This window comes from Mus musculus, chromosome 2 (assembly GCF_000001635.26).
Source record: "Mus musculus strain C57BL/6J chromosome 2, GRCm38.p6 C57BL/6J".
Lineage (NCBI taxonomy): Eukaryota > Metazoa > Chordata > Mammalia > Rodentia > Muridae > Mus > Mus musculus.
In genome coordinates, this window is record NC_000068.7 from 23,605,095 (window position 1) to 23,631,934 (window position 26,840).

Below are 26,840 nucleotides of genomic sequence, written 5' to 3' on the forward strand. Positions count from 1 at the left end.
GAGAAAATTTCCTGAACAGAACACCAATGGCTCAGGCTCTAAGACCAACAATTGACAAATGGGACCTTATAAAATTGAAAACTTCAGTAAGGCAAAGGGCATTGTCAATAAGATAAATGGCAACCTATAGATTGAGAAAAGATCTTTATCAGCCCTACAACTGATAGAGGGCTAATATCCAAAATATACAAAGAACTCCAGAAGTTAGACTCTGCAGAACCAAATAACCCCATTAATAAATGGGTACTAAACAAAGAATTCTCAACTGTGGAATCTCAAATGGCAGAGAAGCACCTAAAGAAATGTTCAACACCCTTAGTCATCAGGGAATTACAAATCAGAACAACCCTGGGATTCTACCTCACACCAACCAGAATGGCCAAGATCAAAAACTCAGGCAACCACAGATGCTGGCAAGGATGTAGAGACAGAGGAACACTCTGCCATTGCTGGTGGGATTGCTAGCTGGTAAAACCACTTTGGGAAACAATCTGGCAGTTTCTTCCAGCCTCTTACATGTTTTTTTAAGTGCATCTATATATAATTCAGAAAGCTAACAGAGCAGAAAAGGTGGAAAGGCAGCAGATGGATAGAAGAAGTAAGGAATCTGAAAACAGCCAAGAGAGAGTCAAAACCCAAACTCACAGACACATTTCATGGTTTTGAAGAAGGCTATGCATAAGTTCTCATGTGACAATAACATTATACGTGTGTGTAGTACTTGTGGATGACAGCAGAACAGATCCAGTAGGTCGAGAGAAAAAAATCTCTGTGTGTTGAGCCTTTTTTTCATTTGCTTTTTTGTTTGTTTGTTTGTTTGTTTTGTTTTGTTTTGTTTGTTTGTTTTTCGAGACAGGGTTTTTCTGTGTAGCCCTGGCTGTCCTGGAACTCACTCTGTAGACCAGGCTGGCCTCGAACCCAGAGATCTGTCTGCCTCTGCCTCCCAAGTGCTGGGATTAAAGGCATGCACCACCACTGCCCAGCCTTGTTTTGGGCTTTTAATTGGAGTAATTTATTGTAAAATTATCTGCAAATCTTTGGAAAATATATTTAATTTCTCTGAATCACTGCTTCTTTATACATAAAATGGAGTAGAACGTATAGTTTTTTTCAGGTTGATTTGAGGCAGTAAGTTTAAATATTCATTGTAGTTTGCCAGCTCTAACTTAGTATTAAATAAGGAATTTGACATGTTGTAGTGGGCATGTTTTAAGTTCTTCCTGTCACTGCTCTAAAGGTGGTATTACCTGGGAGAATAGAGGCAATAAATGAGGTGAAACTAAAGTCTCATCCAATAGCCAACATTATTCAGAGCATCAGACAGTTTATACTCTGAGGGTTGAGAGGCATCACATGAGTAAGTGTATAATCACAAGGGTAAGCCACACGTGGCAGACAGGCCACTTGCAGCAGGTGAGCCACACTCTTCTATAAAGACATATAAACAAATAACAATATTCATATGTAATGAATAATCTAAAGTAAACTCACTCTTATTTGCTTTACCTAAGATGAGGAAGAAACACATTCTAAGAACAATTCCATGTTTTGAAGAAACTGAGGTCAAAAGACTCTTGTGTTATTTTCTTGGAGTTTTCTCAAAAACCCATTGAATCCTTATCTGACACTTCCTTAGACTGTGTTCTGGAACTTTCTTGTTCTCTTTCAAATTTACTACCTCTTTTCCCATTCATTGCTGATACATACACCCATAAAGTCTCACCAACATGACTGCTTGAACATGAGCAGAACAAAGACACCAACAATACTAATTTATGGGGAAGAAATGTCAGAAGGCCTCAAACTAACACCAAACATGTAGTGAACTAAGGAACTCTACACGGGAGAATTAGTGTTCCTTGAGTTCTTATTCTTAAATGATAGAAGGTATATGTTTCTCAAAGCTGTGTATATATTTAATTTCATGAATTTGTTACAGGGTGGTGAGGATGAAATACTTTACATTAGCATGCCTCCATATACTATAACAGATTTTTTTCCTCTGATTTTTATTCCCCTCTTATTAGTGAATCCTATTTCCCAGACTCAGTTACATAAAGTGGATAGAGAGATGGGAAGTATACAGAAAATGAGTAGCTCTACAGTAATGAATCTCAGTTTGTGTTTGGTTGCAGAGACTGACTTCAATAACATAAGGGCCAGGCAGAAGGGACCTTGAAAATCCATCCATATTTTCTAAAATCCAGTTTGACACTGAAACAAAAACAGTTATGATATCTGAAGTGAAAATTAATTAAATTCATGGCATGTTAGAAACATTGTTATCTGACAACCACAATATCAAATAGAATGAAATACGTTTAAGAGTCTCTGCGTAGAAAAGGGGCAACCAGGGTTGAATCACTCAAGATCATATCAGAAAAAGGTGGCATCATCCCAGCAGAGTATTTGCAGAGTGATTATTACAAGTAGCAGATTTCAAGGTACTGGTTCAATATAGAGTACAAAATTCTAAAGCTAGCCACAGTACATATATATATATATATATATTTCTACAAATAAACCTGATGGAAAGTAGAGAGGGCATAGATTTGGAAGCCAAAGGAAAAATACATAGTTCAGACAAAGCTGATTGCATTTGAAAGCAAGAGAAAAGGGAGTCTTGTTGGTATGTTTTGTTTAATTCCAACTTTGAGACTGAATGATTCAGCTGAGTTTTATAAATACATTGAGTGAGTTATTAGGAGTTTTCTAAAGCCATTCTCCAACCCTGTGGCATATTATGAAACCCTAAAACATTGGTATAATCATTAGAACAGGAGGAAGTTGGGCACAAACTGATTAACACTGAATTTATTTTACTGAAGGAAAATGAGAACTTAAAATAGAAATTCAGCTGAGTTACAAGAAAAAGACATATGTTATACCTCTTGCAAAATATAAGTTATGGACTGAGAATTATATCCACATATACTCACATCATATAATATGTTGATTATATGAAGTATGACAAGAATTTGTATGTAGTCTTATGTTTTATACATACATGTGTTGTACAGATGCATGCAACACCAAGACACTAATGGGTCTCACTAGCAAAATGACAATGTAATATAAGATAAAAGAAAAGGTATTAGTGAGGGGCAATGTCAAACAAGGAATGGAGATATGATTTGAAGTGGCAGGATTCTGTTGTTGTGAGGTAGAGTCTTCTTGAACGACACTATGCCTTTGCAGACAGCAGTAGAACAAACCTTTGTCTATTGTTGTCCAGGATGAGGACAGGAGAAAACAGTAAATAACTACCAAAGAGAAGAAAAGGAAGAAATCAGTGATCTCTTGACACTCTGCAGATGTTTATTTTCATGCCCTGCTTTTAGTTTCCTGTTTGCTTCCTGGTTCTCCCTTTCTTCCCCAGTCATTTTCTTTAACTTACATTGAGGTACATTCCTTGTCACTTATGTCTATTGCAAGTTTTGCGATTATACTATGAAGTTCATTTAACTTTGTGAACCTCAGCTTAAATTCTGTATGACAGAAAATGAATCATATCTGACAGCAAGTCTTCAAAAATTTCAGATGCCGAGGCATGAGGACAGGACAGTGGGTTTAAGGTTAATCTAGACAATATAGTAAGATTACTATTTCAAAAACAGGAAAGAAAGAATTCTAAAATTTCAGTTAGTTTATATAATTATTCATTTTTTCTTTTCTTTTCTTTCTTTCTCTTTTTACATTTTGAGCCCAGGTTGGCTGCAAACTTACTTCATAATTAAAGATGACAAATTCCCATCTCTACCCCTCACCCCCATCTGCTGGGATTATAGGTACATGCTGTTGCATTAGTTTATGCTTGCATCTTTCAGTTTTATACAGTATGTCTTAACTTAGCTCTCATTGAAAGTCATGTCCATTGGTGCAGTTTCCTTATCTCAAATATAAGATCATATGTACTCATCCTTCTAACTTCAAGTAAAATTCTAATAAGAAATACTATTATAGAATGGTTAGTGGCACAAATAGAATCATCAGTGAAGATTAAAATGTATTCTAGAAAAAGTCATAATCTCTCTTGTGTGTGTGTGTTTTGCCTTAGGATTTTTATTGCTATGAAAAGATACTATGATCACAACAACTCTTATAAAGAACAACATTTATTGGGAGCTGGTTTACAGTTGAGAGGTTTAGTTCATTGTAGTCACAGCAGGAAACATGGTAGCACACAGGTATACATGGTTCTAGAGAAGAAGCTGAGATTTCTACATCTGGATCATCAGGTAGCAGCAAGGGAAAGTGATATTGGTCCTAGACTGAACATCTGAAACCTCAAAAGCTCACTGCCAGAGACATACTGTTTCAAAAAAGACCACACCTACTCTAACAAGGCCTTGCCGTCTAATAGTGTTACTCCTTAGCCAATGGGATATTTTTATTCAACCCCACCACCACCAGCCCCCCACACAGTATCTTTTCCTTTCCAACTAGGATGTTTTTTTTTCTCCCTACATGATATTTTGATTCAGAATAACCTAATTTCAAATTCTGTTTGATTACTAGTCTGTTGCTTGGAAGTCTGGTTAAAATTATTACAAACTTTTTCATATTAAACAATTAGGGAAAGAGTGTCTACTTCCTTCAGTTTTGATGTTAAAAAGCACCTCTAGCACAGCAGACACTTGGCATATGAAATTCTATTTTATTTAATTCTGTTGATTATGTAGGTTTACTTTAAGCAAGGTCAGAAGAAGAAGCTGTGAATTATAATATTGGAAAATAGTTCATTTACTTCTTATATTCAGGTGTATATCCTCCTTTATGGTCTGGAAAACCATTTAATATCAAGAACTACCATTAAGAATATAATCATCAATAAAATAAACTCAAACAAGTCAATGGCCTTTCTCTATACAAAGAATAAACAGGCTGAGAAAGAAATTAGGGAAACAACAGCCTTCTCAATAGTCACAAATAATATAAAATATCTTGGCGTGACTCTAACTAAGGAAGTGAAAGATCTGTATGATAAAAACTTCAAATCTCTGAAGAAAGAAATTAAGGAAGATCTCAGAAGATGGAAAGATCTCCCATGCTCATGGATTGGCAGGATCAACATTGTAAAAATGGCTATCTTGCCAAAAGCAATCTACAGATTCAATGCAATCCCCATCAAAATTCCAACTCAATTCTTCAACGAATTGGAAGGAGCAATTTGCAAATTTGTCTGGAATAACAAAAAACCTAGGATAGCAAAAAGTCTTCTCAAGGATAAAAGAACTTCTGGCGGAATCACCATGCCAGACCTAAAGCTTTACTACAGAGCAATTGTGATAAAAACTGCATGGTACTGGTATAGAGACAGACAAGTAGACCAATGGAATAGAATTGAAGACCCAGAAATGAACCCACACACCTATGGTCACTTGATCTTCGACAAGGGAGCTAAAACCATCCAGTGGAAGAAAGACAGCATTTTCAACAATTGGTGCTGGCACAACTGGTTGTTATCGTGTAGAAGAATGCGAATCGATCCATACTTATCTCCTTGTACTAAGGTCAAATCTAAGTGGATCAAGGAACTTCACATAAAACCAGAGACACTGAAACATATAGAGGAGAAAGTGGGGAAAAGCCTTGAAGATATGGGCACAGGGGAAAAATTCCTGAACAGAACAGCAATGGCTTGTGCTGTAAGATCGAGAATTGACAAATGGGACCTAATGAAACTCCAAAGTTTCTGCAAGGCAAAAGACACCGTCAATAAGACAAAAAGACCACCAACAGATTGGGAAAGGATCTTTACCTATCCTAAATCAGATAGGGGACTAATATCCAACATATATAAAGAACTCAAGAAGGTGGACTTCAGAAAATCAAATAACCCCATTAAAAAATGGGGCTCAGAACTGAACAAAGAATTCTCACCTGAGGAATACCGAATGGCAGAGAAGCACCTGAAAAAATGTTCAACATCCTTAATCATCAGGGAAATGCAAATCAAAACAACCCTGAGATTCCACCTCACACCAGTCAGAATGGCTAAGATCAAAAATTCAGGTGACAGCAGATGCTGGCGTGGATGTGGAGAAAGAGGAACACTCCTCCATTGTTGGTGGGATTGCAGGCTTGTACAACCACTCTGGAAATCAGTCTGGCGGTTCCTCAGAAAACTGGACATAGTACTACCGGAGGATCCAGCAATACCTCTCCTGGGCATATATCCACAAGATGCCCCAACTGGTAAGAAGGACACATGCTCCACTATGTTCATAGCAGCCTTATTTATATTAGCCAGAAGCTGGAAAGAACCTAGATGCCCCTCAACAGAGGAATGGATACAGAAAATGTGGTACATCTACACAATGGAGTACTACTCAGCTATTAAAAAGAATGAGTTTATGAAATTCCTAGCCAAATGGATGGACCTGAGGGCATCATCCTGAGTGAGGTAACACATTCACAAAGAAACTCACACAATATGTACTCACTGATAAGTGGATATTAGCTCCAAACCTAGGATACCCAAGATATAAGATATAATTTGCTAAACACATGAAACTCAAGAAGAATGAAGACTGAAGTGTGGACACTATGCCCCTCCTTAGAATTGGGAACAAAACACCCATGGAAGGAGTTACAGAGACAAAGTTTGGAGCTGAGATGAAAGGATGGACCATGTAGAGACTGCCATATCCAGGGATCCACCCCATAATCAGCATCCAAACGCTGACACCATTGCATACACTAGCAAGATTTTATTGAAAGGACCCAGATGTAGCTGTCTCTTGTGAGACTATGCCGGGGCCTAGCAAACACAGAAGTGGATGCTCACAGTCAGCTAATGGATGGATCATAGGGCTCCCAATGGAGGAGCTAGAGAAAGTAGCCAAGGAGCTAAAGGGATCTGCAACCCTATAGGTGGAACAACATTATGAACTAACCTGTACCCCGGAGCTCTTGACTCTAGCTGCATATATATCAAAAGATGGCCTAGTCGGCCATCACTGGAAAGAGAGGCCCATTGGACTTGCAAACTTTATATGCCCCAGTACAGGGGAACACCAGGGCCAAAAAGGGGGAGTGGGTGGGCAGGGGAGTGGGGGTGGGTGGATATGGGGGACTTTTGGTATAGCATTGGAAATTAAATGAGCTAAATACCTAATAAAAAATGGAAAAAAATATAATCATCAAACAACAAGAACAAAAACAAAACTTACTTCTCTGCAATCCCATGGAAGTACAGACTGCTAGACTTGATCATTAACTGTAAGCAAATTTACCTGGCCTGTTATTCAATAATTTGCATGTTTTACTTCTCTGGCTCTGAGCCTCTGTGTGTTATCTTATTTGCTTTTAGTAAGCTCTGAAAAATAACACAAACACTAATTCTAAAAGTTAAAAAGAGCTATGTGCTATCACTCTCCAGGTAATTTAGCTATTGAAGATTACTCTTCACTGGGCTTGTACACATCTCCATTAAGCATGTTGGCCAGCCAAACCCCCTACTTTTAGGTAGTGTCACCTGCTATTTTCAGCACACACATCCTATGAATAGCCATTTCTCTATTCATTTATTCATGGTGTTTCTTCGTCCTAAGCACTATCATCAAGGTGATCAACTTGAAATTTGAGTCTTCGTGCTGTATATTTGGCTTCCTTGACTAAATCCTCTTTTGCCAAACACATTGTTTTAATGACTGGCCTGCAGAATGGCAAAAAATAGGCTTATTTGCCTACAATTACATTATATATATTCATATATATATAATATATTATATATAATGAATTATTTTATATTATGTATAATAGTATTCTACATACCATTATAAAATACCATTACCAAAATAATAAATAATATAGTGATAGAATGTCATTTTGAGAAGAAATTTCATACTATGGCAATCTTTTAACCATCATATTTTTTAAGTTTTTCTCTTTTAAATTTCTATTATGTGTAAAAGGGTTTTGGCTACAATTATGCTTCTAGTGTTTAGGGAGATCAGAAAAGGGCATCGGATTATCTGAGTTACAGGTTATACCATATGGTTTCTGAGAATGGAACATGGGTCCTTTGCAAGAATAGCAAGTACTCTCAACTGCACAGCCTTCTCTTAAGCCCCAATATCAAAATCTTTAAATATGCTTATGGTACGTAATTGACAAATTCAATCTCAATGTATGTATGATAAAAAAAATTGTTCAACATCCTTAATCATCAGGGAAATGCAAATCAAAACAACCCTGGGATTCTACCTCACACCAGTCAGAATGGCTAAGATCAAAAATTCAGGTGACAGCAGATGCTGGCAAGGATGTGGAGAAAGAGGAACACTCCTCCATTGTTGATGGAATTGCAAGCATGTACAACCACTCTGGAAATCAGTCTGGCAGTTCCTCAGAAAACTGGACATAGTACTACCAAAGGATCCGGCAATACCTCTCCTGGGCATATATCCAGAAGATGTTCCAACTGGTGCTGAGAGAAGATATGGGGATTGCTTTCTGTGAATAAGACTTTTTCTCCTTAGAAGAAGATTCAGGAATGCCCCCCTTGACCCCCCCCCCCAGTTACTATTTAGCTCTAAGATCGCAAACTGTTCCCTGGTCAGCACTGTCCTGTCTTGCAGAGGGTTGAATGAAATGACAGATGGTAAATCTTTTCAGTCCTCTTCTTTCTCCTTTCTAAAATTTTGCTGATAATTCATTAGAAGTTGGTTGTTCCGCAATTTAGGAGAGATGAAAATGACATTTTTATTGACTTGATAAAATGTCTAATATTCAATTCCTTTCATTATATGATATTATATAAGATATACACTATACATATACATGTGCAGTATGATGTAGATAGAGGTTTAAATTTGTGCGTACCACATTTGTATTTATCATACTAAAACTGATAGCTGTTAAAAAATAAAGTTTTAAACTTTGTTATCAGTATATTTTCTTATGGAAGCTGTATCTGCAAAGGCTGATTAGAACTGTAGTGATGTGGTGTGGTTGGCATGGTGGTTTGAAAATGCTTGCCCAAGCAAAGTGGCAATAATAGGAGGTATGTCCTTATAGGATGAGGTGCCACCTTGTTAGAGAAAGTGTGTCATTGTGTAGGAGGGCTTTGAGGGGCTTCTGTGCTCATGCTCCAAGCAGTGAGGAAGAGACGCCCTTTCTAGATGCCTTTGAATCAAGGTATATAACTCTCAGCTCCTCCAGTACCATCTCAGCCTCAGAATCTGAGACAGTAGCTGAAGCTTCTCTGCTTTGCTGTAACCCACCTCTCTGATGTTTGTAACAGTGTATTTGAAAAGTATCTTGGCTCATGACTTTCTTTGCTCAGTTACTATAAACTCTTCATGTAAATGATAGTCTAGGGGTCTTAATAAGGTTCATTTTCTCTGTCAATAGAAGAATTACAAGGCAAGAAAACACCATGGGCTCAGCAGGAAGCAGCAGAGAAGTCTAGAGCAGCAGAATCTGTTACTGTGGGTGAAGAAATGCACATATGCAGCAGACACAGAGAAAAAGGTCCTCTGCAAAGCAAAGGGGAACTCAAGAAACCAAAAAGAATCCAGTCTTTTCTTGATAGTTTTAAGTCTCTGAAGAGTTTCTTGTCCATAACTAAGGATTGGTCAGTTTCAAAAAGACTGTCCCACAACTGTTGTGTTGAGGCCACAACTGTTGGCCTCAAAATTGTTGAGCCAGTCCACCAGCAGAAGGCTTCCTGGTGGGAGGAAACAACAACAATAACAATAACAATAACAACAACAACCAAAATAAAAAACGCTACAAAGCCTTTGTTTTAAGTTGCCAGGTTTTGTGTTGGGGCGGGAGGGTGAGGTAGCCAGCCCTCTTGGAAACTCACCATCTTTATTGCCTAGTTATTATCCCTCTTCCATCTGTCTACCAGGGGCTCTAATTCATAGTCTCTCAAAACTGTCTCCATGTTTGAACATGGAATTTGGGGAAGCCCAAACTTGTGTTCCTCGGCTATGGTCATCACTCTTGACTTCAAAATAAACCGTCTCAGTCAACTCTGAGATAAGAATTGTGTTTTACATTGTATAAGAAATATTGAACATATTTCTTTTTTATCAAATATTATAAAACTTGTGATTGAGATAAAGGGTTGAAATCTTTTTTATCTTCCACATCATTCAATTCTTTTATCCTTCCCTCACAGTGAGACATTTATTTCCATGAAGTCCCCTTAGGAATTTGATGACTTTAGCAGCTGACTCCTTTTACCTTCCTCCTTCATCTCCTCTGGAACACTTCTTTTCAGACTAGCCAACTGAAAAAGAGTGGTAGGCTGGTCCATGAATACCACATGTGTACCTGGTGGCAGTGGAGGTCAGCCAGAAGGGGGTGTCAGATCCCCTGAATCTGGAGCAGGATGATTGTTATTCACCACATGAGTTCTTGGAACTAGACCTGGGTCCCCTGCAAGAGCAGTAAGTGCTGTTAATTGCTGAGCCAAAGTTTTAGTTCCCATTCATGTCTTCTGATACACACAATAGCATTTGTGTTAGGTTTGGTGAAAGGCTTGAGATAGAATAAACCTGGTCTAGAGACAGACCTCGGTTTTGCTATTTTTTAAAAATGATTTTATTATGTGTACACGTGCATATATGGAGGTAGTGCATATGAGTGCTCCTGGAAGCCAGAGGCACTGGGTCCCCTGGAGCCGGAGTTACAGACCATTATGAGCCACCTGAGATGGGTGCTGGTCCTCTGGAAGAGGAGCAAGTGTTTTTAATTGTGAGTCATCTCTCCAGCCTTTTAAGCCCCACTCTCTTTTTTGGAATGGAGACAAAGAAATCAAGGCAGTCGTGAGGACTGATCAACACAACACCCAGCTAAGCTTTTAGTGCAAATATTAATCCCCTGTTATTAAGGACATATATGCTACTGGTGGTGTTGGATTCTAACACCATGGCAGGAAGTGGTCCTCATACCTGACACTCTGCCTGTTTGCTTTATTGGTGTTCCTTTGTACAGCTCTGTGTTTACACTTTAGTCCTGTCTGTGTTTTGCATATGGGGGACCAATAATACCCTTCAGTCGTGGGGTTATGTGGTGAGTCGATAGAGTGATGGCTTAAGTCCAGGGTGTGGGAGCATGGCCAGCTTTCAGTAATCTTCAGTGTCACCACCTGCTGCTGCTCTTGGAGTACATCTGGAAGGGCTTCACTCCTCCTGGATTTATTGTCTGCCTCCTGTGTAGACATGGTTGTTTTACCTATGAAAGAAAATCTGTCCTTGGATTTTAAATTAGTTCATCAGAGTTCATAAACATTAGGACATTAGAATAAAGTGCTTGACATTAAAAAAAAAAAAGATTGTTAGGTTGGAATCCAGACAATGGTGAAAAGACAGCCACCACCCTAGTTAGAATAAATGAAAACACTGCTGTCTCAATTTGTTTGCTCTTCTGAGCTCAAGATAAAAGTATGCCTGGGTCAGATGGTCCAATTGGCATGGTAGTCTCCTTCTTTCCAACTTTTAACTTATTTTTACCAACTGACACCCCCCAAAAAACCAAGATTGTCCCTAAATATTGAGCAGATATAAATATTATGACAGAAAGTACTGTACAAGTATAGAAGAGCAGAGATTTCTATTTTGAGGAGATGGGAAGGATAACTGGCTTTCATGTCAGTACACTTCCAGATTGCAAGAAGTAAAGAATTCTGCTCCTTTCAAAATGTGCTTCTATTTCTTAGCTGATAGAATATGCATTAATTCACTATAAGTCTCTTATAAAAGTCTTGGACTGATTACAATTCTCTTAAGGAATTTTTATACACTACTGTTTTCAGGAAAATATTCTTAATACTCATTTCCTAGATTCTAGAAATATTTTCAATGAGGCTGCAGAACTAGTTTCCCTTAAACTTTACATACCTCATGAGAAGACATGCTAGAACAAGAAACAGACAAATAAAAAGGTGCTTTGTTGTCAGTCAGTAATTTGGCTTTTTAAGGAAATGCCTAAGGTATGTAGGTATTTGGTAGGAGCTCTTTACAAGAATGAGACTGTAAAAATGTTTTATAAACTTAAAGATAGTATAATTTTATCCCACTGACTTAGGAAAAGAGTAGCTAAAAAATAAACTCTAAATCTGCCTGAGTTATTATTGTTTATTATTATTGATATTATTATTATTATTATTATTATTATTATTGGAAATGAAGTAATCATCTCAGGCTATTGATTATTAAAGTATCCATAGTCTTAATTTTGAAGCAATTGTAAAGTATATTCATTATCTTCCTAGATTTTTTTCTAACCTGTGTGTTTCGTTAGATTTTTAGTGCTGTAATAAAACACCATAATTAAAAGCAACTTGGAGGAAAAAAAAAGGTTTATTTCAAGTTACAGTTTATAACCCTTTATGCAGAGAAGCCAAGGCAGGAATTCAAAGCTGGAACCTAGAGGAAGGAATTAAAGCAGAGCTGAAGAAACAGTACCTATTGGCTTTCTCTCCATGGTTTGCTTATTCTTTTCTTATACGTTCCCTGACCACCTTCCCAGGGGTGGAATCACACACAGTGAGCTGGACCCAGCCAGATAAGTCGTCAATCAAAAAGATGCCCTCCAGACGTGCCTTCAAGAATTTGATGGAGGCATTTTCTCAATTGAGGTTGTTACCAGAGACCTCTAGCTTGTTGTGTCAAGTTGACATGACAGCAATAGCAACAACAACTAATCAAGATATACCAAATTCATTTGGGTGAACATTCTTCACTTCCAAATGAATGCTAGATGGAAGCTCATTTTCTCTGTTAATATTTTAAAAAGTTAGCAAAAACAACTTTTTGTTTGTTTTCTAAAAGTCTCTCAGCCTCACACAGTGATATTTTAAAAATTTAGAGAAAGACAAATGTAATGACTTGATTGGACGGCCATTGCTTATTGGAGAAGCTGTTGTGATTGTTATAATCATTTTTCTAAAACTTAGACTAACTCAAATCCTGTTTCCTGTTGCCCACCCCCCCCACCCCCCCCACCCCCAGCTTACAGCCTGGTACTTCAGTGTGCAGGAAATTTAGGGAAATATTTAACCTATTTCCATTTCTAGACAGTACATTTTAAAGAGCTCTAGGTCCTTGAAATAACTGAGAATGTTATGACAATGACACTTATGTGGTTGAAAGGCAGACATTCCCATGCCCCCCTCCTTTTCCCCCTTTCTTCATTTAGCCAGGCCTACTTAGAGGCAGTAATACAGGGACATTTTTATCTTTTTCCTCTAACAGCCATTGAGTCAAGTTGTGTGAGGTTAACAGAATAAAAACAGGCTAGGACAATCTGAGAGTCCCTTTGAAAGAGCCTGTGATCTCTGTTCTTCACGCATTATGTCTAAGTAGGAAATGGTGGGCAGTGATTTATTTGTGAATACATAAAAAGAAGGAAAAGACATGATGAGAGAGCTAGTAAAGGCCCAAGAAAGTAGAAAGTACTTACTATAGTACCAGTTGTTTGTATGTTTGTTTTGCCGTATATAACAAAAGGCACTCTATAATGAAAATATTCTTTTTGAAAAAAATTGGATATTTTATATATTTACATTTTAAATGTAATCCCCTTTCCCAGTTTTCCCTCTACAAACTCCCCATCCTATCCCCTCTTATCCTGCTTCTATGAGGGTGTACCCCACCCACACATTCCTGCCTCACCTCCCAAGCATTCCTCTACACTGGGGCATCAAGCCTTCACAGGACCAAGGGTCTCCCCTCTCACTGATGCCAGATAAGACCCCTTCAGCTCCTTCAGTCCTTCCTCTAACTCCTTCATTGTACTCAGTCCAATGGCTGGCTGAGAGCATCCATATCTGTATTGATTAAGATCTGGCAGAGCCTCTCAGGATATAGCTGATATATAGTATCAGTTTCCTGTCAGCAAGCACTTTTTGGCATCCACAATAGTGTCTGGTTTGGTCTCTGCAAGGAAGATGGATTCCCCAGGTGGGGTCTTTTCTGGATGGCCTTTCCTTCAGCCTCTGCTCCACTCTGTCCCTATGTTTCCTTTAAACAGGAAACAATTCTGGGTTAAAATTTTGGACATGGGTGGGTGGCCCCATTCCTCAACTGGGGGGTGGGGGGCATGGCTAACCTCTGGATATGGTCTCGACAGGTTCTCCCTCCACTTTGTGGGGTATTTGAGTTAATGTCACCCCCCCACCCCTGGAGGCTCTTGCTTTCCTGGTATCTGAGACTTTCTGATTGCTATCCCTAATTCCCCATCCCCATTGCTACACACCCCTGTTCAGTTTCCTGACCCTCTGTACATCTCCTCCATCTCCTCCCATACCTGACTCTGCCCCTCTTTTTCCCCTCCCCCTCTTCTCTTCCTCCCAAGTTCCTCCCACCTCTACTTCCCTTGATTATTTTGCTCCCCACTGAAGCATCCACTCTTCGGTCTTCCTTCCTCTTGAGCTTCATGTCATCCGTGAGTTGTATCATGGGTGTTCCACACTCTTTGCCTAATATCTACTTATCAGTGACTACATACCATGTTTGTTCTTTTGTGACAGAGTTACCTCACTCAGGAAGATATTTTCTAGATCCATCCTTTTGCCTGTGAATTTCATGAAGTCATTGTTTTTTAATAGCTGAGTAGTATTCCATCATATAATTGTAACACATTTTCCATATCTATTCCTCTGTTGAGGGATATCTGAGTTGTTTCCAGCTTCAGGCTATTATAAATATGGCTGCTATGAACATAGTAGAACATGTGTTCTTATTACATGTTGGAGCATCGTCTGGGCATATGCCCAGGAGTGGTATAGCTGGGTCCTCAGGTAGTACTATGTCCAATTTTCTGAGGAACCACCAGACTGATTTCCACAGTGGTTGTACCAGCTTGCAATCCCACCAGCTTTTGGCTCATAATTTCTGAGGTTCGAGGTCCAAATGTCATGGCTCAGGCTCTTGTAAGAGTCCTTGGAGTTACACCAAATAGTAATGAAAGTAGATTTCCTTTATATATCTTGACATTTTTCTTTTTAAAGCCAACAGCATTTAATTTGAGGCTCTAACACAATTGTGATGTCTAAAATAACTCCATTCTGTACCAGGCACCCCATAACCATCACCATCCCCACCTACCCCTCCTATCACCCATACCCAACCATCCCTGTCTACTTTTCCCCTGAATTCCTAAAATATGGCCTTCTATAAGCCTTCACCCTTCTCAGAATGGTGTTCCTGCTGTGAGATAAGAATGACTGAATCACAAGCATGATGTGAGGTAATTAACCACTTGCTCTGGTTTTTGTAAAGCTGCTATTGCTGCTGTGTTACTGGTAGTGAGAGTTGAGGGGAGTAAAAGTAAATTTTCAAGCAGCTGCAAATTCCACAGAAATGAGGTAATGCTTTGTTGAACAGAGAGCCATAATTAAACTTCTGAACTCCTAGTTTTGTTAAATTCTCCCACTGAGGTGTATTGTTCTTAGAATTACCTTTTTCAGACTCTTACCAGTTCTTTTAATGTCTTTGGACATCAATAGAGACAGTAGAGACTGGTCATCAACTTATGGGTTCTTTTTCTCCACCTGTCATTTTTCATAGTTATAATCACAAAGACAAATTACTAACCTGATGTAGATCTTATTTGGGAAGCAGTGAATGAATTCCATGAGTATATGAATGTTTAAGTCCTGAGCCTGTTCTATACCCTGTGACACCAGACATTAGAAGACTTTCACTGAGTTAATGTATGCAGTTAAGAAAGTATGATTAGCAAGAGTAAGTTTACTCATAGGAAGAAAGATCTATGGCAAGAGACTGGAAGGCAGATTGAGAACTGACAACAAATTGTAATTTATATATAATATATATAATGTACAATATGTATTACTGTATTATATATGTATTTATATTATATTGGGAGTAATTAGAAATCACAAGGGAAAAAGCCATCTGAAAATTGAGTAAAATCTATAATATATTTCTTTCTCTTGTCTTTCTCAAAGGCTTAATGATTCAGTTTCTAATTACTTAAAATTTAACAGTTACAAAATATGACAGCTTTGCTGTGATTTTAAAAGCTATGCTATTAATCAACTATATTTCAGCATACTAGCTATAACCTGGGGAAAAATTAGAACACAGCTCATACCAAATAATTTCTCCTACAAGAACACACTGCATATTTCTTGCATTATTTAAACTTTAAGTTTTTAAATCAGGGTTGATTAATAAAGAAATTAATATATTGCACTATGGAATAAAAAGTGAACATGGCCGGGCATTAGTGGCACACGCCTTTAATCCTAGCACTTGGGAGGTAGAGGCAGGCGGATTTCTGAGTTTGAGGCCAGCCTGGTCTACAAAGTGAGTTCCAGGACAGCCAGGACTATACAGAGAAACGCTGTCTCGAAAAAAACCCAAACAAAGAAACTGTGGCGCCTGATGTCAGAAGAGAACGTGAAGCTGCCACAGCCGCCAGAAGGAAAAGACCCAAGTCTTCATTTTCCACAATAGTGAATTTTCTAGATCTGTAGACCTCAAAGTACCGGAGAGGAAGCTCCACTCAGCCTTCATCCTGAGACATTGTTCTGATACTAACTTCTTGTCCATTTGAAATACCTAAGTTGTGCTGTGTAACATCAACTGTCGAGTGTAACCGCTGTCTGCCTGGTTTAACTTCTGGGATCAAGGTGGTGTTGAAATCTGTTTCCTGTGGGAGTGGTGGGCACAGCTAACGCAACTGTGAACAGACATCACCTGTCACACAATCACCTGCCCTTGGCCTGGGTCTGCCTTTGCCCGCCCCGCCCTTCACCACAGCTGTGTGGTAGAACAGATGGGAAGACTTCAGGTAGCAGCCGTGGGACTGACTACTGCTGGGCTTGGGGCGCTTTGACTGCACCCCTGCTTTCTTAAGTCTTAAGGGATGCCCTATCCAAGCCATGGTCCCCACTCCTCCACTCCCACCCTTGGCCAAAGCTTAGATTGTAACCCTCCCCTCCCTCTGAAATTGGCCGGGGGTGAGGAATTCAGGGCTTCCCGTGTCCCCACCTTTATCAACGGGTGCTGCTTTCCCTTCCTCAACTCCCCTGTTGCCCATCACCCAACACTTGCTGTGGCCAGAAGCCATCAGATGAGGTTGGAAGAGCTTGGCCTCCCTCACTTAGCTCCGGACCACACTCACCTGCCACTAGCCTGGGAAGGGAGTGCCAGGTCCTTGGCCCTGCTGCCACCCTCAGGTCTAGAGGTAAACAGAGCAGTCACAGGACAACTCAGACAGGCCAGCGCTCAGGGTCCTTGGTGAAAAGATGCCTAAAGAAAGGCCACGCAGAGTCCTCAGTGCACACGGTTCCGAGTTGGTTTCTTTTCCTATAATTGCTTTGCTTTTACACATTGAAGAAGTTTGAACAGGGCTCTCAAGTCACCCTGGCCACCCATCGGTCTGATGTGGAGCCTGACAGCTGGATCACAAGGCCCTGACCCTGCAGATTCAGGTTTCAGTGTTGCTCCTCAGATGCTCTGCAGGAGGGAGGAGCTCTGTGTCCCTGTACATGCTTACACTGAAAGAAAAATATTTTGAACAAAAATAAAGCTGCAACATACTACTTTCAATATGCAACCCCCAATACAGGAGTGTCGCGTCCACTCTCATCCACGCACAGCAGGCCACGCTGCCTCACCAGGCACGCAGCTTCAGCTAATCAGGGCAGCAGGGGCATATCTCCATCAAAATGGATTCACCAGTATCCTGGTGCACCTGCGCAGCTCTCAAGATGTTTGTGGCTTATATGAGGAAGTCAGGTGCAAGTCATACGACTTAGCTACAGTCCCTGGCGCCTTTGGGACTGCCGCCACACCCGCTCCTAACACAGGAGCAAAAGGAACATGACAAATCAAGACCACATGCTCCCCTGCCCTCAATTACTCAGTGACCTGGAAAATCTTCCAGACTAAGAGTTAAAAAATGATTATAACTTGCATAGACAACTCAGAGTGTATGAATAAACTCCAAGAGAAAACAAACAGAAAGTTAAATGGAAAGCAGAAACCCATGAAAGGTATGAAAATAGAATTAAACAAAGGGAATTAATGAAAAAGAGCCAAACTGAAATAATTCTGGAAACAAAACCTCAATAAGTCAAAGAAAAGCCTTAGTGAAAAGTCACACAAACAAAATGAATCATTTGAAAACAGAACATTGGAGAGTTTTGGGTTACTATGAAAACACCATACTTTCAAATCATGAACATAAGAGGAGATGGATACCATACCGAAGGTATTAGAGAACTATTTAATACAACTATAGAAAAATTTTCCCCACATCTAGAGAAGGGGATTTTTAGCCATATAACAGAAGCCTACAGAATACCAAATAACAAGACCAGAAAAGAAGCTCACCCTGATACATTATAGTTAAGACATTAAAAACACAAAACATAAAAGGGTACTGAAAGCTACAAGAGTGACCGACTCTAAATCACATATAAAATCTGACACATCAGAACAGCACCTGACAGACAAAATTTTAAAGCCAGAACGACTTGGAAGAGGTGTGCTGAGTTTTCAAAGATCACGACTCTTAACCCAGCCAATATACCAACATAACTATCAATTAAAATTCAGTAAAATTTTTCATGATTAAATAAATTTATGACCACTGAACAAGATCTACAGATGATACTTCAAGGCTACTTCAATCAGAAGAGAAGAATAAACTCTTAAGAAGTTTTATTACCTGTAGATAATAAAAAGTCAATGTCAGACAGTTATTTAAATGTCAAGAGAACACCTCAAAATCAATACAATGACAGGGCTTAAGACTCATCTTTTAGTAATAACTCTTAATATTAATGAATACAATTTCCCAATACACCTGTACAAACTAGCAGATTGGATTGGAAAATGGGATCTATATTTTTGCTGCCTTCAATAAAAATACTACACGACAACAACAAAAAAATACTACCTTAGATCAAAAAGATGAGATATGGTATACTAAAAAAATGGAACCAAGAAACATTTCAACACATCTACTATTTTAAAAATTACTTACTTTACTTTACCTATGGAAGGTTTTACCTGTATGTGTGTATGTACACCACATGCATTTCTGGTTCCAGGAGAAGTCAGAAGAGGGCATTAGAGTCCCTGGACCTGGAGTTATGAATGGTTGTGAACTATTAAGTGGGTACTGGGAACTAAATCTGGGTCTTCTATAAAATAACTCAGTGCCCATATCTGCTCAGTCATCTCTCCAGCTCTAAACATATCTGTTCTAATATATGAAAAAGTAAAATTTAAACTCAAACTAATCAAAAGATATAAGGAAGGTTAATTCATATTCACTAAAGGAAATGCCTACCAAGGAGATATTATAATTCTAAACTTAGATATTCGAGCTTCACAAAAGACATAGTAGTAAATGTAAATGCAAGGATTAACCCCAAGCAGGAATAGTAGGTGACTTTAATAACCTACTCTCAGCAATATACAGGTGATGTGGAAAAAAACAATCAGAGAAACACTGGAGTTAAATCACATCATAAATTCAATGGACTTAAGAGACACTTATGGAACACATCGCCCAAGCAATATACTTTCTTCTTAACAACCCATGGAGCTTTTTCTTTCAAAATAGAGTACATATTAATAAAACACAAAGCAACGTTCAACAACTATAGGAAAGTAAAATAACATCCTGCATTTTTGAAAACAATGAAATAAAGCTAGGCATCAACTATAGAAAACATAGAACCTCACTGAGACTAAATAGCATAGAACTGAGTAATAATTGAGTCAACAAATACGTCAAGAAGGCAATTAAAACATTTCTAAAATTGAATGAAAATGAAAACATATATAAAAATCCATGGGAGTGACAGCTTATAACAGTGTATACAAACAAAATTTGCGATATCTATACTTAACAACTTCTTGATAGATGGTGATTTGGAAAAAACAATAACTGAAAGAGCAGAAATTTTAAAAAGGTCTAAAGTTAACAAAATACAAACAAAAAGAAAACAAACCAATCAATGAATAAATTAAGTTTATTGCTTATCAATGAACTAAATGAAATTTAGTTCTTATAAAAGTTTATTAATAATAAAAAATTTAACAAAATTAGCCAAAATAAAGAGAAGATCCTAAAAAAAACCCCAAAAATTTATAATAATAATGATAATAAAAAAACAGAGATGAAACTAGAGATGTTACAACAAACACAGAAAATGAAATTGTGTCTTCTGGTCAGCGCCAGCGCCGGGTAACCTTGGGTGCTAATTCGGGGGGAAGGCCCCACAGTCCCCAGAGGATTCTCCATGCGATCTTAGAATCACTGGTGAGCGAAACACAACATAGGTTCCAATCCAATCACACCAGGCCTGAGCCAACAGCAGGGAAGCAGAAAACCCACCTGACCAGGGGCACAAGTCCCTTTCAGTAGGTGCCACCTCCAGGTCACCTTGGGCACGAACTTAGCAGATGATCCCACATTCCCCAGAGGACTCTCTACACGATCTTAGGATCACTGGTGAGTGGAACACAACATCAGTTTCAATCCAATTGTGACTTGCCTGTGACAGCAGGAGCAAGGACACGGGAGCCCTGCCTGACCAGCAGCTCAAGTTCTTCCTGATAAGTACACCTTAGTTTCTTGATTTCGAACACACAAGACAGCACCCCTCCACCCCTGACCTCAGAGGAGACACCACTTACAGGCACTGTAACATGCCCAAGATCTTAGGATTCCAGGATCCCAGGATAAAAGAAGCTTGGTCACACCAGGATCTCAGGGTCTTAGAGGAAGCTTGACTGCCAAAAACTCTAATACACCCAGAATCTGAGGTTCACAGGAGCCTGGAATCACAGGATCACAGAGAAAGCTAGACTGAGGAGTCCTGAATCAACCGGGATTATAGGAAGGACAGGCTCCAAACAGATATATTAAGGGCAGCAAGCACTTGAGATAATCAGATGTCAGGAGGCAAGCTTAAGAACAGAAGTAAAAGAAACCAAGGGTACTTGCATCATTAGAACCAAACTCTCCCACCAAAGCAAGTCCTAGATACACCATCACACCAGAAAAGCAAAGCAGGGATTTAAAGTCACTTCTCATGACGATGATGAAGGACTTTAAGAAGGAAATACAGAAAAACACAGGTAAACAGCTAGAACCCCTTAAAGAGGAAACACAAAAATCCTTAAAGACTTACAACACTAACAAACAGGTGAAAGAATTGAACAAAATCACCAATGATCTAAAAATTGAAATAGAATCAATAAAGAAGTCACAAAGGAGACAACTCTGGAGATAGAAATCCTAGGAAAGAAATCAGGAATCATAGATGAGAGCATCAGCAACAGAATACAAGATGGAAGAGAGAAGCTCAGGTGCACAAGATTCTATAGAAAACATGGACACAACAATCAAAGAAAATACAAAAGCAAAAAGATCCTAATTCAAACCATCCAGGAAATCAAAGATACAATGAGAAGACCAAACCTAAGGATAGTAGGTATAGATGAGAATGAAGATTTTCAACTTAAAGGGCCAGTAAATATCTTCAACAGAATTGTAGAAGAAAACTTCCCTAACCTATAGAAAGAGATGCCCACGAACATACAAGAAGCCTATAGAACTACAAATAGACTGGACCAGAAAAGAAATTCCTCCCAACACATAATAATCAGAACAACAAATGCACTAAATAAGGATAGAATATTAAAAACAGTAAAGGAGAAATGTGAAGTAACATATAAAGGCAGACACCAGACTTCCCACCAGAGACAATGAAAGCCAGAAGATCCTGGACAGATATTATACAGACCCTAAGAGAACAGAAATTGCAGCCCAGGCTACGGCACCCAGCAAAACTCTCATTTACCATAGATAGAGAAACCAAAGTATTCCATGACAAAACCAAATTCACACAATATCTTTCCATGAATCCAGCCTTTCAAAGGATAAGAAAGGGAAAGCTCCAACACAAGGAGGGAAATGACACCCTAGAAAAAGCAAGAAACTAATCCTTCAACAAACATACAAAAAGATAGCTGCAAGAACAGAATCCTAACTCTAACAACAAAAATAACAGGAAGTAACAGTTACTTTTCTTAATATCTCATAATATCTAGGGACTCAATTCCCCAATAAAATGACATAGATTAGCAGACTGGCTACATAAACAGGACCCAACATTTTGTTGCTTATAGGAAACCCACCTGAGGGACAAAGACAGACACTACCTCAGAGTAAAAGGCTGTAAAACAATTTTCCAAGCAAATGGTCCAAAACAACAAGGTTTAGTAGCCATTCTAATATGGAATAAAATTGACTCCCAAACCAAAGTTATCAAAAAAGACAAGAAGGGGTACTTCATACTCATCAAAGGTAAAATCTTCCAAGAGGAACTCTCAATTCTGAATATCTATGCTCCAAATGCAATGGCAGCCACATTCATTAAAGAAACTATAGTGAAGCTCAAAGCACACATTGCATCACACACAATAATAGTGGGAGATGTTAACACCCCACTCTCATCAATGGACAGATCTTGGAAACAGAAACTAAACAGAGACATATGGACACTAACAGAAGTTATGAAACAAATGGATTTAATAGATATCTACAGAACATTTTATCCTAAAACAAAAGGATATACCTTCTTCTCAGCACCTCAGGCTACCTTCTCCAAAACTGACCATATAATTGGTCACAAGACAGGCCTCAACAGATACAAGAAGATTGAAATTATCCCATGCATCCTATCAGATCATCATGCAACTATGGCTGATCTACAATAACAACATAAGTAATAGAAAGCCAACATTGACACAGAAGCTGAACAACACTCTACTTAATGATAACTTGGTCAAGGAAGAAATAAAGAAAGAGATTAAAACTTTTTAGAGTTTAATGAAACTGAAGCCACAACATACTCAAACTTATGGGACACAATGAAAGCATTCCTAAGAGGAAAACTCATAGCTCTGAGTGCCACAAAAAAAGAGAGAGAGAGAGAGAGAGAGAGAAAGAGAGAGAGAGAGAGAGAGAAAGAGAGAGAGAGAGAGAGAACACAACCAGCTTGACAGTACACCTAAAAGCTCTAGAACAAAAGGAAGCAAATTCACCTAAGAGGAGTAGAAGGCAGGAAATAATCAAACTTAGGGCTGAAATCAACCAAGTAGAAACAAAAAGAACTATTCAAAGAATCAAGCAAACCCAAACCAGGAGCTTTGTTGTTGTTGTTGTTCTCTTTGTTTGTTATTTTTTTTGTTTTGCTTTTTTGTGAAAATCAACAAGATAGATAAACCCTTAGCCAGACTAACTAGCGGGCTCAGGGACAGTATCCTGATTAACAAAATCAGAAATGAAAAGGGAGACATAACAATAGGACCTGAGGAAATCCAAAATATTATCAGATCTTACTACAAAAGGCTATACTCAACAAAACTGGAAAACCTGGACTAAATGGACAATTTTCTAGACAGATACCAGGTACCAATGTTAAATCAGGATCAGATTAACAATCTAAACAGCCCCATATCCCCTAAAGAAATAGAAACAGTCATTAACAGTCTCCCAACCAAAAATGCCCAGGACCAGATGGCTTTAGTTCAGACTTCTATCAGACCTTCAAAGAAGACCTAATTCCAGTTCTCTTCAAAATAGTTCACAAAATAGAAACAGAAGGTACTCTACCCAATCATTCTATGAAGCCACAATTACTCTGGGACCTAAACAACACAAAGACCCAACAAAGAACGAGAACTTCATACAAACTTCCCTTATGAATATTGATGCAAAAATACACAATAACATTCTCACAAACCAAATCCAATAACACATCAAAATTATCATCCATTATGGTCAAATATATCACAGGGATGCAGGGATAGTTTAATATACAGAAATCCATCAGTGTAATCCACTATATAAACAAACTCAAAGACAAAAACCAAATGATCATCTCGTTAGATGCTGAGAAAGCATTTGACAAAATCCAACACCCATTCATGATAAAAGTCTTGGGAAGATCAAGAAATCAAGGCCCATACTTAAACATAATAAAAGCAATATACAGTAAGCCAACCAGTAGCCAACATCAAACTAAATGGAGAGCAGCTTGAAGCAATCCCACTAAAATCTGGGACTAAACAAGGCTGACCACTTTTTCCCTACCTATTCATTAAAGTATTTGAAGTCCTAGCCACAGCAAGTATACAACAAAAGGAGATCAAGCAGATACAAATTGGAAAGGAAGAAGTCAAAATATCACTATTTGCAGAAGATATGATAGTATATATAAGTGACCCTAAAAATTTTGTCACAGAACTCCTAAACCTGATAAACAGGTTCAGTGCTGTAGCTGGATATAAAAATTAACTCCAACAAATCAATGGCCTTTCTCTACACAAAGGATAAACAGGCTGAGAAAGAAATTAGGGAAACAACACCCTTCTCAATAATCATAAATAATATAAAATTCCTGGGTGTGACTCTAACTAAGGAAGTGAAAGATCTGTCTGATAAAAACTTCAAGTCTCTAAAGAAAGAAATCAAAAAAGATCTCCCATGCTCATAGATTGGCAGGATTAATATAGTCAAAATGTCTATCTTTCTGAAAGCAACCTACAGATTCAATGCAATCTCCATCAAAATTCCAACTCAATTCTTCACTGAGTTAGAAAAGGCAATTTTCAAATTCATCTGGAATAATAAAAAACCTAGGATAGCGAAAACTATCCTCAACAATAAAAGAACCTCTGTTGGAATGACCATCTCTGACCTCAAGCTGTGCAACAGAGCAATTGTGATAAAAACTGCATGGTACTGGTATAGTGACAGACGAGTAGATCAATGGAGTAGAACTGAAGATCCAGAAACGAACCCACACTCCTATGGTCACTTGATCTTTTTCAATGGAGGTAAAACCATCTAGTGGGAAAAAGACAGCATATTCAACAAATGGTGCTGGCACAACTGGCAGTTATCATGTAGCAGAATGTGAATTGATTTGTTCTTATCTCCTTGTACAAAGCTCAAGTCTAAGTGAATAAAGAAACTTCACATAAAACCAGACACAGTGAACCTTATAAAGGAGAAAGTGGGAAAAGCCTCGAAGATATGGGCACAGGGGAAAAATTCCTGAACAGCACAGCAATAGCTTGTTTTGTAAGATCGAGAATCAACAAATGGGACCTCATAAAATTGCAAAGCTTCTGTAGGACAAAGGAAACTGTCAATAAGACAAAAAGGCTACGAACAGATTGGGAAATCATCTTTACCATTCCTAAATCTGATAGGAGACTATTATTCAATATATACAAACAACTCAAGAAGCTGGATTCCAGAAAATCAAATTACCCTATTAAAAAATGGGGTACAGATCTAAACAAAGAATTCTTAACTGAGGAATATCAAATGGCTGAGAAAGCACCTAAAGAAATGTTCAACATCCTTAATAATCAGGGAAATGCAAATCAAAACAACCCTGAGATTCCACCTCACACCAGTCTGAATGGCTAAGATCAAAAAATCTTAGCCATTGCTGGCAATGATGTGGAAAAAGAAGAACAATTCTTCATTGTTGATGGGATTTCAAGCTGGTACAACCCCTCTGGAAATCAGTTTGGCGATTCCTCAGAAAATTTGACATAGTACTACTGGAAGATCCAGCAATACCTCTCCTCGGAGTATACCCAGAAGATGTTCCAACTTGTAATAAGGACACATGTTCCACTATGTTCATAGCAGCCTTAGTTATAATACCCAGAAGCAGGAAAGAACCCAGATGTCCCTCAACATAGGAATGGATACAGAAATGTGATACATTTACACAATGAAGTACTACTCAGCATTAAAAATCAATGAATTTATGAAATTCTCAGGCAAATGGATTGATCTGGAGGATATCATCCTGAGTGAGGTAATCCAATCACAAAAGAACACACATGATATGCACTCACTGATAAGTGGATATTAGCCCAGAAACTCAGAATACCCAAGATACAATTTGCGAAACACATGAAACTCAAGAAGAAGGAAGACCAAAGTGTGGATATTTCATTCCTTTTTAGAATGGGGAACACAATACCCATGGATGGAGTTACAGAGACAAAGTTCGGAGCAGAGCCTGAAGGAATGACCATCCAGAGACTGCCCCACTTGGGAATCCACCCCATAAACAACCACCTAACCCAAATACTAGGCAGATGCCAATAAGAGCCTGTTGACAGGATCCTCATATAGCTGTCTCCTGCAAGGCTCTGCCAGTGCCTGGCAAATACAGAAGTATATGCTCACAGTCATACACTGGATGGATCACAAGGTCCCCAATGAAGGAGCCTGAGAAATACCCAGGGAGCTGAAGGAGACTGAAGCCCCATAGAAGGAACATCAATATGAACTAACCAGTACCCTCAAACTCCTTGGAACTATTCCACCTATCAAAGAAAACACATAGTGGAACTTGTGGCTCTAGCTATATTTGTAGCAGAAGATGGCCTAGACGCTCATCAATGGGAGGAGAAGCTCTTGGTCCTGTGAAGGCTCTAGGTCCCAGTATAGGGGAATGCCTGAACCAGGAGTGGGAGTGGGTGGGTTGGGGAGCAGAGGGTTGGGGGATGGTATAGGGGATTTTCAGAGGGGAAACTAGGAAAGGGGATAACATTTGAAATGTAAATAAAGAAAATATCTAATAAGAAAAAAGAAGAAAATGAAATTGCATGGATATACTTTAAAATGTTGTATTTTATTAAACTGATAACTCTAAAAGAAACAAACACATTCCTAAGTGCCTATGACTAATTAAGTGGACCTATAATAACTTTTTGTAATTAAAATTATTACTTACAGATCAAGAAGCATATACTATTAGCATTTCTGAAAACCTCAAACTTCTCATA